The 17,389-nt window shown below is 31.6% G+C and overlaps 1 long non-coding RNA gene across 1 annotated transcript; it reads right to left on the minus strand.

Moving 5' to 3' along the window:
- Window positions 1-1,913: 1,913 nt before the first annotated feature.
- LOC114419767 lies at window positions 1,914-2,273 on the minus strand. The gene is made up of 2 exons (XR_003668292.1): window positions 2,215-2,273; window positions 1,914-2,136 (listed from the first exon to the last, which is right to left on the minus strand). It is a non-coding gene; the product is annotated as an uncharacterized LOC114419767 (long non-coding RNA).
- Between the last annotated feature and the right edge of the window lie 15,116 nt (window positions 2,274-17,389).

Consider the following 17,389-nt stretch of genomic DNA (forward strand, 5'->3'; position numbering starts at 1 on the left):
ATGTGAGATTGGCACAGGCTTAAAGATCACTTAAACCAGGTGTATTTACCCCCAAGGCCTACACTTTAATGAGTTCATTAGGGTCTTTCCCCCCTGATTCAGGTTCAACCCCTAAAACAATTTTTACATGCAGACACTGCTCATGAATTATACAATACCCACGACCTTACACTCGTGTTTTAAACACGTTCAACACAATTGCGATACAATTTAATACTGGTTCCTAAATAGGAAACCTACACTTTCCCTTTAACACTGCGTATCAACACTTTTCTCAAGATAAACACTGGTCGGGTTATTGTACAATTCACAGCTCACGACACAAGTAATGTCATATCAAGTGTTAACCACATACTTATTCACAACTAAAACTCATGTTCACAATTTCACATCTCATAATATCACAATCTACCATCACATGTTTACATGTATATCACAAATTAACACATGTTCAACTTTGCACTTGTACTAAATTTCAATAACAATATTATAATCCCAAAGCAACATGTTATTCCACAATTCATCACAAATTCAATTTATAGACACTGCTCATAATTTATACAATACTCACGACCTCACACTCGTGTTTTGAACACATTCAACACAATTGCGTTACAATTTAACACTGGTTCATACATGGAAAACCTACACTTTTCCTTTAACACTGCACATCAATATTTTTCTCAAGATAAACACTGGTCGGGTTATTGTACAATTCACAGCTCACAACACAAGTAATGTCACATCAAGTGTTAACCACACACTTACTCACAACTAAAACTCATGTTCACAATTTCACATCTCACTATGTCACAATCAACTATATCATGTTTACACGTATCTCACAAATTAACACATTTCACTCTGCACTACTCAATCTTCACAACAATATTATAATCTCATTTAATAATTTATCATGCTTCATAACTTATATACGCATCACACAGAAATAATATTTGCATGACACAACATATATATATATATATATATATATATGTATATATATATACATATATATATATATATATATATAGTAAATCAAACTATATTATTTTTAATCAAACTATCACTACTAGAAAATAAGGTTTTAACATCGGTTATTTAAGACTTTCAACATCGGTTATTAATTGATGTTGAAAGTACCGATGTGGAAAGTAGTATCATTAACATCGGTTATTTAAAACCGATGTTAACTAATAAATACAACATCGGTTATTTAAATAAGCGATGTTATATGATACGAATTATGAAAAAAAAAATTATAAATCTATAAATTAACATCGGTTTTTTAAAAAACTGATGTTGTAAGTGACATTTAACATCGGTTTTTTAAATAACCAATGTTAAATGTGACATGTGACATCGGTTTTTTAAAAACTGATGTTGTAAGTAACATTTCACATCAGTTTTTTAAAAATCTGATGTTGTAAGTGATATTTAACATTAGTTATTTAAATAGGCGATGTTATATGATATGAATTATGAAGAAAAAAAAGTTATAAATCTATAAATCAACATCGATTTTTAAAAAACTGATGTTGTTAGTGACATGTAACATCGGTTTTTAAAATAACCGATGTTAAATGTGATATTTGACATCGGTTTTTAAAAAACTGATGTTGTAGGTGACATTTCACATCGGTTTTTAAAAAAACTGATGTGAAATGTTACTTACAACATCAGTTTTTTTAAAAACTGATGTTAAATGTCACTTACCTCAACATTTTTTAACATCGGTTTTTAAAAAAACTGATGTTGTAAGTAACATTTCACATCAGTTTTTTTAAAGACCGATGTTGTTTTAGAAAATTATTTTTAACATGATGTCTGTTTTTTCAATAAATCCCAAAAATAACCTGCAAATTTTAAAATCAGACCACACAACATATAATTTTCATTCTGTTTTGAAACAGTTTTTACCAGAAAATTCAATAAGAAATTTACTAATTACTATGAATTTAAAACATATTTAATGTTGAGACATGAATTGTAAATTAAGTAAGTAAATATAAACTACAATTACAAGATTGTCTAAACATCCTAAGTTTCATTTTTCACTTTCAAATAGTACTTTGCCCACTGGTTGCGAAGCGCCTTCAATCTTTCTGGTTCCAATGGTCTAGGATCAGTGAAATACTGCATGATATAATAAAACATAAGTTAATAATATATTAGCAATCATAATAATATGAAATTTGGTGAATTAAAAATTACCATTTCCCAATTATTCTGGAAATTTCCTAAGATTATAGTTGACATCCAATGCATGACGTAATACCCACACTCAGTGCTTCCTTTTTGTCTATTACACTAAATACATTATGAAATTTAGATATGCAACGTTCAGTACAAATTAGTCTACACAATACTAAAATATAAGTGAAAACATATTGTTTAAATAACTTACTTTAACAACAATCCACCTAGCAGGAGTCTTGGATTTACTTTGTTGAGTATCGTCAAGTCCTTTCAAAGCACTATTGAATACAAACATAGATTCTTATTGTACATTTGAAATTTTGATTTACCTGACTAATGCTAATGCAAATATATTAAAAAACAACACTGACCTATTAATTATGCCTTTGAGGTAGTTGTCTGGCTTATTATGCAACGAACAAAACCAAATGACAACATTTTCCTTAGGCAAAATGACGACCATTTGCCAATGTGCACTGCAGTGGAGACCAATATATGTTATTATACTATTATACATTATTTAAATTCATTTGTTGAGTTTAAGTTACCCATTCAAGTAGGCTCCTAGGTACACATCTCGTTGTGAATTTTGCATCCAGTTCTTAATGTAATTTTCTGATTCAAATTGTGATTGGCCAGATCTCTGGATAGACTGTGGCTCGAGGAATCCATACACATCGATATTCCCAGCTCGCATACTTGTCTCAGTCATATGCCTATTATTGTTAACACAAAGTAAATTATGCATGAAGGTAAAACAATAAATTAGGTAACTAACAATAATCTAAATTGACTTACAGAATCCACAACTGTATAACAGATATGCTGAGACATTGACCACCATGTGCAATTTCAGACAGATCTTCATGCTTTATGTACAAGGGAAAGTTTTCATTAAATAGGCCAAACAAGGTAGCATCCCACATAACCTGCAATGGCTTCAGAAAAAGCTGTGGAATGGTCAATGTCATTAGATATAGCGGATCATCGACCTCATCATCCGGCCTATCTGTAGGTTTCGTGGGTCTCACAGCTCCCTGTTTATCCAACATAATTAATTGACATAATTTAATCACAGTAAACATTTTAATTGGAAAAATAAGCATTTAATGACACTAAAATACCTGTTCTGATAAACGCTTGACTAGATGTGTCGGCCAAGCAAGGAATGTGTTAAGAGCCTGTCCCACGACCTTAACCTCTTTAGTGGGTACAGGAATGGGAGCATCTACATCTCTAATCTCCTCAACACCAACCTTAACTTGATCATGCAGCAAAGGAATGTTGTGAATTGTTGTAGATCCCTCATAAACTCTTCCCAGGGCAACCAGGCGAGAAGGATATTCTTCAATATACAACCCACATTTGTATGAGTCACCGGTGTCTAGATCGTTCCCTGAGGGATCAACACAACTCTCCTTTGTGCTGACACGAGCAGCTGAAGGACCAACATCAGGTTCAGGAGGCAGTGCGAGTCCCTGTGATTGCATTTGGCTGAGGGATAACATTAGCCGTCGAGTGACTTTTTCTGTGATTGAATCCTCTAGTTGGTCCTTGATTTGTTGCGTCAACTGTTGCAGGTATTCGGGAGCAATGGAGGAGGTCCTTGAAGCTGATCCAAAGTATTGTTTGATGGTTATACCGGCTCCTACAGCACGCACACGACCAGGGTGTTCTGGTCGCCCAATGGCAGCAGTCAGTATATCATGACGTCCATGGGTAACAAAGGAACCCTGTGAGGCCTGCTCCTCAAGCGCATCCTGTGAAGAACACATTTATTCTATACTTAATCACACAATAAAAAAAATAATTACAATTATGAATTGAAAGTGACTTACAATCTTGTCAGCAATTTCCTTTGCTGCTTCAGATGTCATGTCACCAGTTTTCTTGGTGCGGGCTAGCTTCCACTTCACGTGTCGTTTGATGGGAGATGGAGGATCAATGACGGTGTCAGTGCTTCCGGATTGAGTTGCTTCCTCTAGTTTTTTCTTTCTCTTCTCATCCATCAACTTTTTTTCTAAATATTCATAACCCCCACGAGACATCACGTGAGGGGCAGTGTTTTGTTTTTGGACAGCTTGTGCTTTTTTTCGAACATTCTGTAAAAATGAAACATTAATGAAACTCATGATTACAATGTATTATAATAAGTTCATTTAAAGTTAAAAAAATGAAAATCCCAAATTAGTTACCTCCCATGAAGGGTCTCTACGGCTCTGGCAAAATTGGGTCCATTTCTCCTTGCTAATGCCGTACATTTTGCATACAGTGTCATCAACACTATCCTTGTCAGCTGCAAGTGCCCATTTCGACGTCAAATCAGACTTAAACTGTCTCCACCGCTCCCCCACAGTCTGAAGTATTTTCTTTTTTGTCCTTAAATCAGATGCTTCAGGGATATCAAATTCAGCCTAACAAAGAGTAAATTAGGTTTTATTAATACTAAATTCAAATATTTGGCTAACAAACAATATGGAACATGAAATAATACATGATACCTGAATATCCTCCCATATCAAATCCTTCTGAGTAATAGGGACATGCTTCCAATTTTCGTATGTGACATCCACCTTATCACGAGCAACGATCCCTAAATATGTTCTAAATTTCTTGCTGTGGGGACCGTCTGCTTTGCCAGTAACAGGATCCACATGGACAAGGGGTCTCTCTGCCCCAACTGGTCTAGTCGCCAATAATCTTAGGCGTGAGGCCTTTCTAGTCCGCTTCAATGGTGGTGACGACGAATGCGATGCTACACCAGTAGAAGGAGGAGGAGGCGGAGGAGAGTTTGACTGTGTAGCCATTTGGCTGTGAAAAAAAAAACATTAATTCAATATGTTATAAAAAATAAATGCGTATGAATGTAATTAAATGAATTGAAATTAAGTACAAAATAAAAAAAAATTACATTAGACGATGTTAATTAATTCTCCTTCATCGTGATCATTACGATTAGCATGAACATCGTCAGTTTCTTTTCCGATGACATTAGGTGACAATTGTGTGGACAAAGGACTAACATAAGTATCAATGTATGAATAATCATCTTCAACATTGACACCTATTGTTTTTCCATGTAAAACCACTGACCACCTTTGATCACAAGGGTCTTCGACATAAAATACTTGTTTCGCTTGTTCTGCCATAATGAAAGGATCATTCTGGTATGCGAGTTTGTTAAGATCCACCAACGTAAATCCCACATCATCGGTCCGCACACCGGTATTACTGTCAACCCACTTACATTTGAAAACACAGACAGTGAATTTGACATAGTTAAGCTCCCAAATTTCTTCAATGAAACCAAAGTAAGGGATGAAAGCTACACAAGGATTGTCATCATGTACACTAGCGAAGTGTTGAGATTCAGCCCTTAGGGTAACCCCACTGTTTTGCATTGTACTTTTTTGGTCTTGTGCTTTTGTATAGAAGGAATACTTGTTTATATCATATCCTTGCCAAGTTATAACATTTCTTTTAGGTCCATCTGCTAGCTTTCTCAACATTTCAGAAGCATTATCATCAGCCAAGATTGTGTGTTTAAACCAATCTAGGAAAGTCTTGTTATGTTTTTTCAACACTGAGTTCTTCGACATTTTTGGATTACTTTGTTTGACTTAATTTTCATGACGAACTATGTATGGCAAAACTTCATTACTATTATTCAACACATACAAGTGAGCTTGTTGCAAATCTTCTACACTTGGAGTGATGACATGCAGTCCTCTTGAACCCTTACCTCTTACTCTTTCGTCATGCCGAGACTCGGGAAGCCCAACAGGTTTAGCTTTTTCAATGTACTCTGAACAAAATTCAATGGCTTCTTCTGCAATGTACCTTTCAACAATAGATGCTTCAGGACGGTGTAGATTTTTGGTATACCCTTTTAAGATCTTCATGTATCGCTCAACTGGATACATCCACCGCAAATAAACAGGACCACAACATTTGATTTCTCTGACTAGATGAATAATTAAGTGAACCATGATGTCAAAGAATGCAGGCGGAAAATACATCTCCAACTCACACAATATAATAGCAGCCTCATTTTCCAGTTCGTCTAACTTCACAGGATCAAGAACTTTGCTACATATAGAATTGAAGAAAAAGCACAGCCGAGTTATGGCAAGCCTGACTTTGTTAGGCAAAATGTCTCGTATGGCCACCGATAACAATTGTTGCATCAAGACGTGACAATCATGAGACTTTAAGCCTACCAACTTAAGATCCTTCAAATGCACAAGGCTCTTAATATTTGAAGAGTATCCTTGTGGAACTTTGACCCGTCGTAGGCATTGACAAAAACTGAACTTTTCCTTTCTGGACAAAGTATGACAAGCTGGAGGCAAGTATATTTTTCTACCATCAGACCTTGGATGTAACGACGCTCGAATACCCATCTCAGCTAGATCTTGACGAGTATTCAAACCATCTTTTGTCTTGCCGTGAATGTTAAGGAGCGTCCCAATGAGACTATCACATACATTTTTCTCCACATGCATAACATCAATACAATGTCTAACATCTAGATCAACCCAATACGGAAGATCAAACAAAATCGACCTTTTCTTCCATATGCAAGTCTTATTTTTGTCTTTCTTTTGGACCTTTCCAAATATTGTATTTAGGTGTTGAACCCGCTGGAAAATCTGGTCACCAGTCAACGGTACCGGTGCATTTTCATGCTCTTGACTTCCATTAAATGCTTTTTTCAATCGTCGGTAAGGATGATGAGGTTTAAGAAAACGTCGATGCCTAGTGTAAACTGTTTTTCTTCCATGTTTCAGTTGTATGTAGCTTGTGTCTTCTTCACAGATGGGGCATGCACGATGGCCTTTAACACTGTAACCGCTCAAATTCCCATATGCTGGAAAATCATTAATGGTACAAAAAAGCATTGCACGTAAATTAAATGTCTCATTTCGAAACCCATCAAACACTAAAACTCCTTCGTCCCACAACTTTGTAAGGTCTTCAATCAAGGGATTGAGATAAACATCGATGTCATTTCCTGGCTGTCTTGGGCCCGTTATCATCATAGACAACATCATGTATTTTCGTTTCATACACAACCAAGGAGGCAAATTGTAAATCACTAGCAAAACTGGCCACGAACTGTGTTGCGTGCTTAAACTGCCATATGGATTCATTCCATCAGTGGCTAGTCCAAGCCTAAGATTTCTTGCCTCTTTGCCAAAATCCGGATACAAACGGTCTATCTTCTTCCATTGCAAGGAATCAGCCGGATGACGAAGCATTCCATCACAGTTTCTCTCATTTGCATGCCATGTAAGGTCTTTTGCGTCGTCTCCATTAGCAAACATACGCTTAAACCTTGGAATGATCGGAAGATATCACAACACCTTCGCTGGGGGGCCCTTGTTTGAGTTTTCATCACTACTACACTCCTCATCATCCTTGAGTTTGTACCGTGATACCCCACACCTAGGGCATTTCGACATTTCTTGAAATTGATGTCTGTATAATATGCAATCATTCGGGCAAGCATGAATCTTCTGATACTCCATACCCATAGGACACAATATTTTCTTTGCTTGATAGTAACTTTTAGGCAATGTGTTTTCCTCTGGAAGCATGTCGTGCACTACTTGAAGCAGTGAACTAAAGCTTTTGTCACTCCACCCATATCTGGCTTTGATATTAACCAGACTTAAAACTGCCGACAACAGCGTCAACGAATTCTTGCACCCCGGATACAAAGGTTTCTTTGAATCAGTTTGTAATGTATCATACATAGGGGCATGTGCTTGCTGAAAAGACTCTTGTCCAAGGTCACGAATCATATCCTCCAAGCGATCTCCCATTTCTACATCAAACGGTTCGGATTGTTGCCCACTCTGCATGTCTGTCATTTCACCATGCCATATCCACGTCGTATAATTCCTCTTAATTCCATCACACAACAGATGCTCTCGTATGTCATCCAGTATTTGTCGTCTTCCATTCAAACAATTGATGCAAGGACAATAATATTTTCCATCTTCATCCGGTTGACCTCTTTCTGAAGCAAATTGTAAGAATTGCTCGACGCCTTCCTCATATTCTGGGCTGATGCGACTTTCATTCATCCAACTTCGATCCATCTAAGTAATAACTCGGTCATACTCTCAAAGTTATTCGATGCATGAAAATCTCACTTTTTTATTAAAGGTGTGGCCCTATCCCATTCGGCAAGACCGTCTTTTATGGTAGCTTCATACATCAGGGTTAATTCTATTTTGTTAAATTTGACAAAATTTTGGCAGCATTTCGCATTGGTCTCTAAGTACACGACATGAAATCGGTGAAATTAATTTCCCGATAATCAAGTATGCACTCAGAGAACAACTAGAAATGCATTACCAAAATTTTATCAAATTAAACAAAATAATTTTAACCTTAACACATGAATCTACCATAAAAATATCAGTCTCCCCAAACTGTCCAAACGGACAATTCAAGATTGAATACAATGATTAATGCAAACTGTCCGCAAGAATCATTGCATCCAATCTCAAACGGGAATCTAAGGTTCACTCATCATGAACACAATTTGTATAGCATATATCAATTGTCATTAATGGCAGTGAACACGTAATAAAAATATTCATTGGTAACAAACATTTGTACCTGTGATGATGAGCAGCACGGTCCAAAATGAAAGCAAGAATCAAAGAAATAACTGAATGAACACCTACATAAGACAATTTTGTGTATGATAAAAAAAAAGAGTAAGATTAAGTATAACAAGCGCTCAGAAGATATGAAAACAATTTATTCTAAATTATATCAAAAAAAATGTCTTACTTCTTTCTCTTTTCGGATATATATATATATATATATATATATATATATATATATATATATATATATATACACACACACGCACACACACAACTTCTATTACCTCTCAGAAGATCACAGAACTGCACTGTGGACAGGCCCAGTCATAGGGTCCCCCACTTTCTTTATGGCTTCAAACGTTGTGCCATCCACTAGTATCCCTGTCATTGAATCAAGTCGTGTTATTGCATGTCTCATTAGAAAATGACATGACATGAGTTTAATTTAATTATAACGAGAAGTGTTAAAAACCTATATATTTTTTTAAAGCATTCTTTTAATCAAATTTTTTATAACGAGTTAAACCTTATTGAAAATATAAACTGCTCTGCTCTGTCTCCGTGTGACACAATTTTCATTATTCATATAACCAAACTCATCCAATAATAGTAGTACACTCGATCGGAACATAAATAACAAAAGGGTAATAGTAGGAATTCAGAATACTGTTAAATTATAAGATGAATCTCACAAAATTAATAAAATAATAAGATATGAATCTCACTAAATAATTAATAAATATAATTTTTTTTAATGGGTAGTAACAAGTAATTTTATTGTCAGCTTGTGAGAACAGAATAATAAAAACAAAAAAAGTACCGTCAACTTTAGTTGAGTTGTTAGTCTTCAATCTTAATTACCCACGACTCTTCTCATCTTCCAAGTTCCAACTACCTGTGCAATGCATGCCGTCAATGCTCAGAATAAATCATAATCTGCTATTTTTGTATTACCCTCTCTCCTTAGTATTTTTGAAAAAGTAAAGTGTATTATAAGTCCCCTTAGTAGCATATTGATTCAATCTTGTCCAACATTATCAAGATACGCTAAATCAATCCCAGTGATATATTGATTAAATTTGAGCTATATTTTGTCAGATTTTATTTTAGCGATTCCATTTTAAAAGGCAAAAGAGAACAAATACACAAACAAATATCTTCTTGGTGGTGGGGCCAGTCTGCAAATTTATTAATAGCCTAATGAACTCTACGAAGTACACTAAAGATCATGAACTAAAAAACATAAACAAGTTTATAGATTTTGTCACTAGTATGGCAATCATACAAGTTTACTGATTAAGGTAGAAGTAACTTGTGATATCAGGGATTTAAATCCTGAAGTGTCTACTCTGGAGATAATACTGTGTAGATTCCTAATAAAAAAATAAAACAAAAAAGATGTGTTATACTAAAGTAAAAAAGCTTTTCAGTCATAATAGCCTAAACATTGATTATATAGATTTTTTAAAATTTTACTTCGGAAACCAGTGCCATCTTAGTGCCAGTTGTGTATTTTTTTTTTTTGTTAACCAAACTCTATTGTACATTATTAAGATAAAATTTTGACAGAAGAATAACACTAAAAAAATAAATAACTATATCTAGTTTTATCTTCAAATAAATCCTTTTGGCATTTAAGCTAATAGGAGGGAGTGGTTAATGTGTCCTGACCAAGTGAAAAAGGAAAGCCAGGCCAAGCTATACTCTTGGATAATGGTATGGCTGTGCAATAGTGCATGTTTGATTTTCAAGCTTCTCATAACAAATGTCTTCCAAACTTCAAATATCAATCAGTATTCAGCAAGTTCAAACATCAAAACCACAACTATTAAATCCCACAGTTAAAATTACAATCAACAATACACAAAAAAAAAAGTCCTTAAGAACTGACACGCAATCGATTTGGTAACACTAAAAGGAAAACAAGGCACATTCACTTCAATCACAACGTAACATAGGTTTTCTATCCAATTAGATTAATACAGTTCAAACCAACCAAACCTAAAATATTACATCCCCTTTTCTAATTTCTCGTTTCAAAACAAAAAATATATATATAATCCTATACAAACAACGACTCCGTAGTATGATGAATAGAGAATGCGTAATGTAATAAGGAAAAGGAAAAGTGAGAAGGGAAGAGAAGAAGCGTACCGAAGAAGAAGAAGAAGAAGAAGAGAGGGTTTGAGAGAGTGAGAGTAAAAAGGGTAGAAGCGAGAGAGGCGCGATTCTGTGTAGTGACTGATGGGTTTTGTCTACAATTGTTCTTTTTTGACCGTGTCTAGCACTCTTTTAGTTTAGAACGAACGAAATGTTACACTTTCAATTTCATGATGGATCCTACATCATCAGCACCCCCAAATACTTAATGATTACACGTGAATTAACATATTTTGGCTTTAATTAATTCGATGATGAATGTCATCAGACTTTTTTTATTCATAAGCAGTCATTTCTTAAATATGTGTCATGAAACACGTTTTCTTATTGTATTTATTTATGAGTTTATTTTAATACATTATTATTATTATTATAAAATATATTTTAATTAATTAAAATTATTTTAAATATAATATTATAATTATTACAAAATTCAATAAATTTTAATTATAAAAAAACATGCTTAGCTAATAATATAAAAATCATAATTAAATTATTTATTTATTCATTCATTCTTTTACACCGTGGCCATTAGAATTAAATTTAAACCTTAAGTAAATTGTTTAAGTTCATATTTATAAAAACAATTCAAGCATGCTCTTTGAGAATCAATTAATTGGTATTGTCAGAATCTATGTGCAATTAAATTTACGTAGGTGTGCATAAAATTCATGTAAATATACGAGAAATTTATTATGGAATAAGCAAGTAAACAATTTATCTTCACATTTAATAATTTCAGTGGTTTATTTCATAATAAAGTTGTGTTTATTATTTAAGTTAAATTTTCATACACTATTAATGCAAATATATTTTAAACTATTAAATAATTATAAATTATGTTAAATATGATAATTAATGTAATTATTATAAAAACTACCAATTAAATTATACACGACAATCTATGTAATTAAATAGAAGTATTTTTTTTAACTGCCAGAAATTTTAAATAAATTATTTTTGTTAATGAGTGTTTTAAAATATTAGTTAAAAATTATTTCATGTTTTTTTTTCAATTTTTTTTAATTTAGGTCTTAAAATAATATTATTGAAAAAGTTCTGATAATTAATCATTTTAAAGAGAATATTTTTTTTTTCATTTACTCAAAATCTGTGGACCGTTTACACCAGATTTTAATGGAAGTAATATTTAAATCTCTCACGCGCGAGTGGCTGCTTTCTCTCCCCTTTCTTCAAGAATTTGGACTACATTGGTAGTTAATTAATTACTAGTACAATGTATGCCCAATAAAGTAGTCGAATTTAGTTAACCCATGTGAATTTTCATAATTATTACGACATGACCCAAACAATCAATGTGGCTGCTCCTAGAAGGAATTGTTAGAATAAAAAATGAACCCAATTAGACGTTTAATAGACTTAATCATGATCAACATCATTAACGTTTAGTTTTCATTAAAACCAAATTAATAGTTAAATTGTTTTGATCCAATTAAACTTTGTCGTCTAAAATACGGAAAGAAAAGTTTGTTGAATAATTAGTATTACCAGTAATTACTCTAAATTTGTTATTTCCTATATTAAATACATGCCGACTAAGTTAAATCAGTTTGCTGTTTTATTAGTAAAATAGAAAAAACTAGAAAATAAATCCTTTTGTTATTTCCTATATTAAATACAACTTTTGTCTACTCTAAATTTTATCCACTTATCTTCAAATAAATCCTTTTGTTATTTTTCTTACCTTTTATTAGTAAATAAATATTTTATCCTTAATATTAAAATAATCATATTAAATAAATTAAATAAATTTTTATTTTAATAATACTTATTTCAAAAAAGAAAGAAATCCCTACATATTCTACGACCTCTATTTCAAACATATTAAAAAAAAAGAAAACTAAAAAGTCACCGGCCCAACGACTTCTAAAAAAATCAAATTTCATAATAAAGTCAAAGAAATTTGGACCAACAATGTTTTTTTTCATCTACAAGATCCAAATCCAAAATCTTACTTTAACTCACTACTATTTGGACCAACAATTTATCGATATACAACTTAATATTTGATTTATTTTTCTATAATCAAAGTTTTTAAATAAAAATTAAAAAAAAATCAGGAATACATGGATACTTATGTTTTTTTTTATATATCTAATCAATATCTCTTATTTATCTCTTCATATCTCAAATCTCATTACCTATAACATTTATACTTTTTTTTACTTTTCTTTCTCTCTCACTAGGTATTGTTAGCATATTAGGTATTTATCAATAATTTTTCTATTCTTTATGATATACTTCCTCATCTGTTCTTAAAAATATAAGATTATTTTTAAAAAAATCCTTAAATACAAGGCATAGTGCATTTTAATTATTAACAATTATTTTTTATATAATAAATTGTTGATTAATTTTCATGGGATATAATCACATTTTTTAAAATATGCATCTTCTTAACGGCATGTATTTAGTATTATGCAAGAATCATATCTTAAATTAATTTTTATAATTTTTTATAAATAACTTTGCTTAGTCAAATGATAAAAAATATGACGAAGTCTGGTCAAATTTTGTTGATTAAATAATAATAAGATTAAAATTACGAAATTCATTTTAAAAATGTAGTTTAATTTTTAAATGTTTACCTTTTGAATTTATAATTGTTTCTTAATTATTATATTTTTTTAATTAAAATATAATTAATAACACAATATATGATTTTTTTAAAAATATTTAAATAATTAAAAAAAAAGTTTATATTAACATCGGTTTTTGGAAAACCGATGTTAACGTATGATACGTTAACATCGGTTTTTTAAAAACCGATGTTAACGTATATGCATTAACATCGGTTTTCTAAAAAACCGATGTTAATGCATACACGTTAACATCGGTTTGTGAAAAACCGATGTTAACATCATTAGTTAACATCGGTTTTTTAAAAACCGATGTTAACGTGTATGCATTAACATCGGTTTTCTAAAAAACCGATGTTAACATATTATACGTTAACATCGGTTTTTGAAAAACCGATGTTAACATCATTAGTTAACATCGGTTTTCCAAAAACCGATGTTAACGTGTATGCATTAACATCGATTTTTTGGAAAACCGATGTTAAGAAGGATACTTTATTTACAAATATGCCACTGCGTTTAACTTAACATCGATTTTGTATAAAACCGATGTTAATAAGCCGATGTTAAAACTACTTTTTGTAGTAGTGTATATTATTGTTATAGAAACTCTTTTGATTAAAAATAATATAGTTTGATTTACTATATATATATATATATATATATATATATATATACAAATAACATGTTGATCATCATCATGGAAGAGTTAAAACAAGATAATAATTTGTATAAATTAAGTCATTAAAGAATATTATTTAGAATATAATTCGTGTTAATAAAATAACTCAATTTTTTAAGGGTTCACACTCAACACAAGAACACATCAATTTCACAGCAACTTCTCATTGGGACATCAATTGGTTTGTCAAACATATATAATTCACAGTTATAAATGTAAGGGTAAAATCAAAATTTGCAGAAACACCCTAAAATCTATTTTAGTTGATACTCTAAGGATCTCTACACATGTTCTCACTACTCCCCAATTGTGAATAACTCATCTTTTATCTCTAAGCAGGTTCACGTGTGTATTGTGACAACAATAGCGGCATCTTTAGTAGTTTCCTGATATTCCTCAAATTTTTCATCTGACTGCTCTGATAGGGTTCCGAAATGTTAGAGAGGATGAGAAGGGATTAAAGCCTCTATTCCACTGTCTACGTGCGATGAGTATTTATCCCTCCACAGGAATTATTTTGCAAATCCCAACAGTGAAGATGTTTGGAAATGAATCACGAACCACATATCAAAATTTCATGACAATCCAACAGTTAACAAGTCCGGAATCGTAGTTTTACTAAGACAGTTTTGAGTTTCTACGGGAAAGGAAAAAGTTACAATGCAAAGGGTATGGTGAGAATGTTCAAAAATGAGTTCTGAACCTGGTGCTCAAATTTCACGATGATCCAACGATAAATGAGTTTGAGATCATCATTTTTCTAAGATAGGTTTGGTGGTATGTGAGAAAAAAAGAATAACCTAAGATGCCTCTATTTATAACTAGGGGTAGTCAAAGCCTATTATTTACTCTATTTATTTATTTTTATTATTTTATAAAAAAAATTCTATTTTATTTCCTATTAAAAGAATAAATAAAATATCTTTTTTATTTTCTCTTAAATCATCATTTTAATATATTTATTTTTTCTTATTTATTTAATTATAAAAACTTTATCATTTTACGGATAACAATTCTTTTTAAATTAATTTACGAAAAATGAACTATTAGATCTGTCACATCCATTCCCAGAATGTTCTTGTTTCAGGAATACATCCTTTGAGACATCAAAGAATTCTTCAAGTGCTTCAACTCTATAAGTTGGTAATGCCATTGGGCAGACACTGGTTCAATCCTTAGATTGCATTCTTAGATAGTTGTATTTTAACAGTTACTGGTAGTTTATAACTGGCAAAAGTTGAATTCTTAATTGTATTGTACTGACAGAAGAAATAATAGTCCATCATAACCAATAACTCAATCCTTGACTGTGCAGAACTTAATTGATTTTGCACAGATTACTGCAGTCGCGGAGCTTATTGAGAAGGGGAACCAGCAAGAAGCAACTTTATGTATAAGTAGCCAGAGAACAGGGAAAGCAACTGTTACAAGCATTCATAACTTGGAAATCAAATTCACCAAAAGGAGAAAATGAATATTGTTTAGATCTCCGTAAAAAAAAAAAAAAAAAAAACATCATTACGTACGCAAAGATTATTTTTTTTTCATATCAGTCTGAATAGAAAAATTCAACATTCTAACTAGTGAAAAAATGTAACATTCCCTTTTTTTCTTAAAAAAATTAATTAAAAGGGTTTAAATAAAAAATAGAGGTTTAGAATAAATAATAAATATGATTTTTTTAGAAAATAAAAAAAGTCTTAAAAAATAAGAGAAGCTTATTTATCCATTTTTTATTTTTTTTAATAGAGAAAATAGTATTTTTATAATTAATAAAATAAACTAGAAAAACAGGAATAAGAATTAAGTCATCAGAACAATTTTACAAAGTATTTTCTACGTTCTTTGTTTCTTTTTTCTCTAATGCTTAAGAATCCTAACAACAATCAGAGGAGGACCTCTAGAGAACACCAAAAATGTCACCATTATTAATGGGAGAATGCTTGAGGACTACATCAAGATAAGAAATGAGTTACTTACATTTGGAGATTATAATTAATATGTGTAGCAATTTTGGAGTTATTTTAAATTCAATTTTATTCTTATGCTTTTATTTGCGAATTGATCGTGTTTAATGAACCAATTGATGTATTGATGCAAAATTGTTGTGATTTGGTTTCAGGAGTATTTGTCTATGATTTTCTGTTTTTACTTCTATGTCATTTAAGAATTTTGATTGATTTTAAATGGTTGAATTATTTTATTTTTTGTTGTTATCTCCTGACCTTTTTGCTAATTTTTGTGACGGTGCTTACAAACTCGCGTACAAAGTAATTAATCTAGAGATCTTTTGGCGTTACTATTTTTATTTACTCTATTATATACACAGTAATTGGCAAAAGTCTCCAATTGTATATCCAGGTGCATTTAATTAAGCTTTTCTCTCATGCTTTGCCTATTTGATTTGATTAAGCAATTGCGGTTTCGCATATCGATATTTCTTTCCACAAGGGTTAAGAAAGTTAGACAGATTGCTGTGGTATTTTGGTTAGAAGCATGATGTTGTTGTACGTACATGCTAATTGCCCGCATATTCCTATACGGAAGCTTTCTAATTGCACCACGGCATAGTTATTTAAATATTGAATGAAAAAAAGCTTTCAATTGAATTTTCATTTGCTCTAGCCCTTTTAATGTGTCCATATGAAAGTTATACTCTTAAATTAGATTGTAAAAGTTGATTCACTCTGTGCAGCACGTTTATGAATAGCAAAGAAAATGTATATTCCAATTGTTAGCTTGGATGGGACTTGTGATCTAGGTTCTTGCCTTTCGGTTATATATATACACTTCAAATAATAAAAGTAATAAAAGATAATAAATTAAAAAAAGGTTATAAAATTATTACTTAATAATTTTTTTTGCTACACTTCAATTTAATTGTTGTATTATAAAATTATTACTTAATAATTTTTTTTGCTACACTTCAATTTAATTGTTGTAGAGGTTTTTTTTAATTAAAATTAATATATTTTAATTTAATATATATGTGTTTTGCATCATGTAAATATACTACTCTGTGATATGTATATGATTCATGAGGTGTGATGAATTGTTATATTGAGATCATGAAATTGTGATTGAAATTGTGTGTAAATGATAAATTGAGTATGTGATGAATT

Source organism: Glycine soja, chromosome 7 (assembly GCF_004193775.1).
Source record: "Glycine soja cultivar W05 chromosome 7, ASM419377v2, whole genome shotgun sequence".
In the NCBI taxonomy this organism is placed as follows: Eukaryota; Viridiplantae; Streptophyta; class Magnoliopsida; order Fabales; family Fabaceae; genus Glycine; species Glycine soja.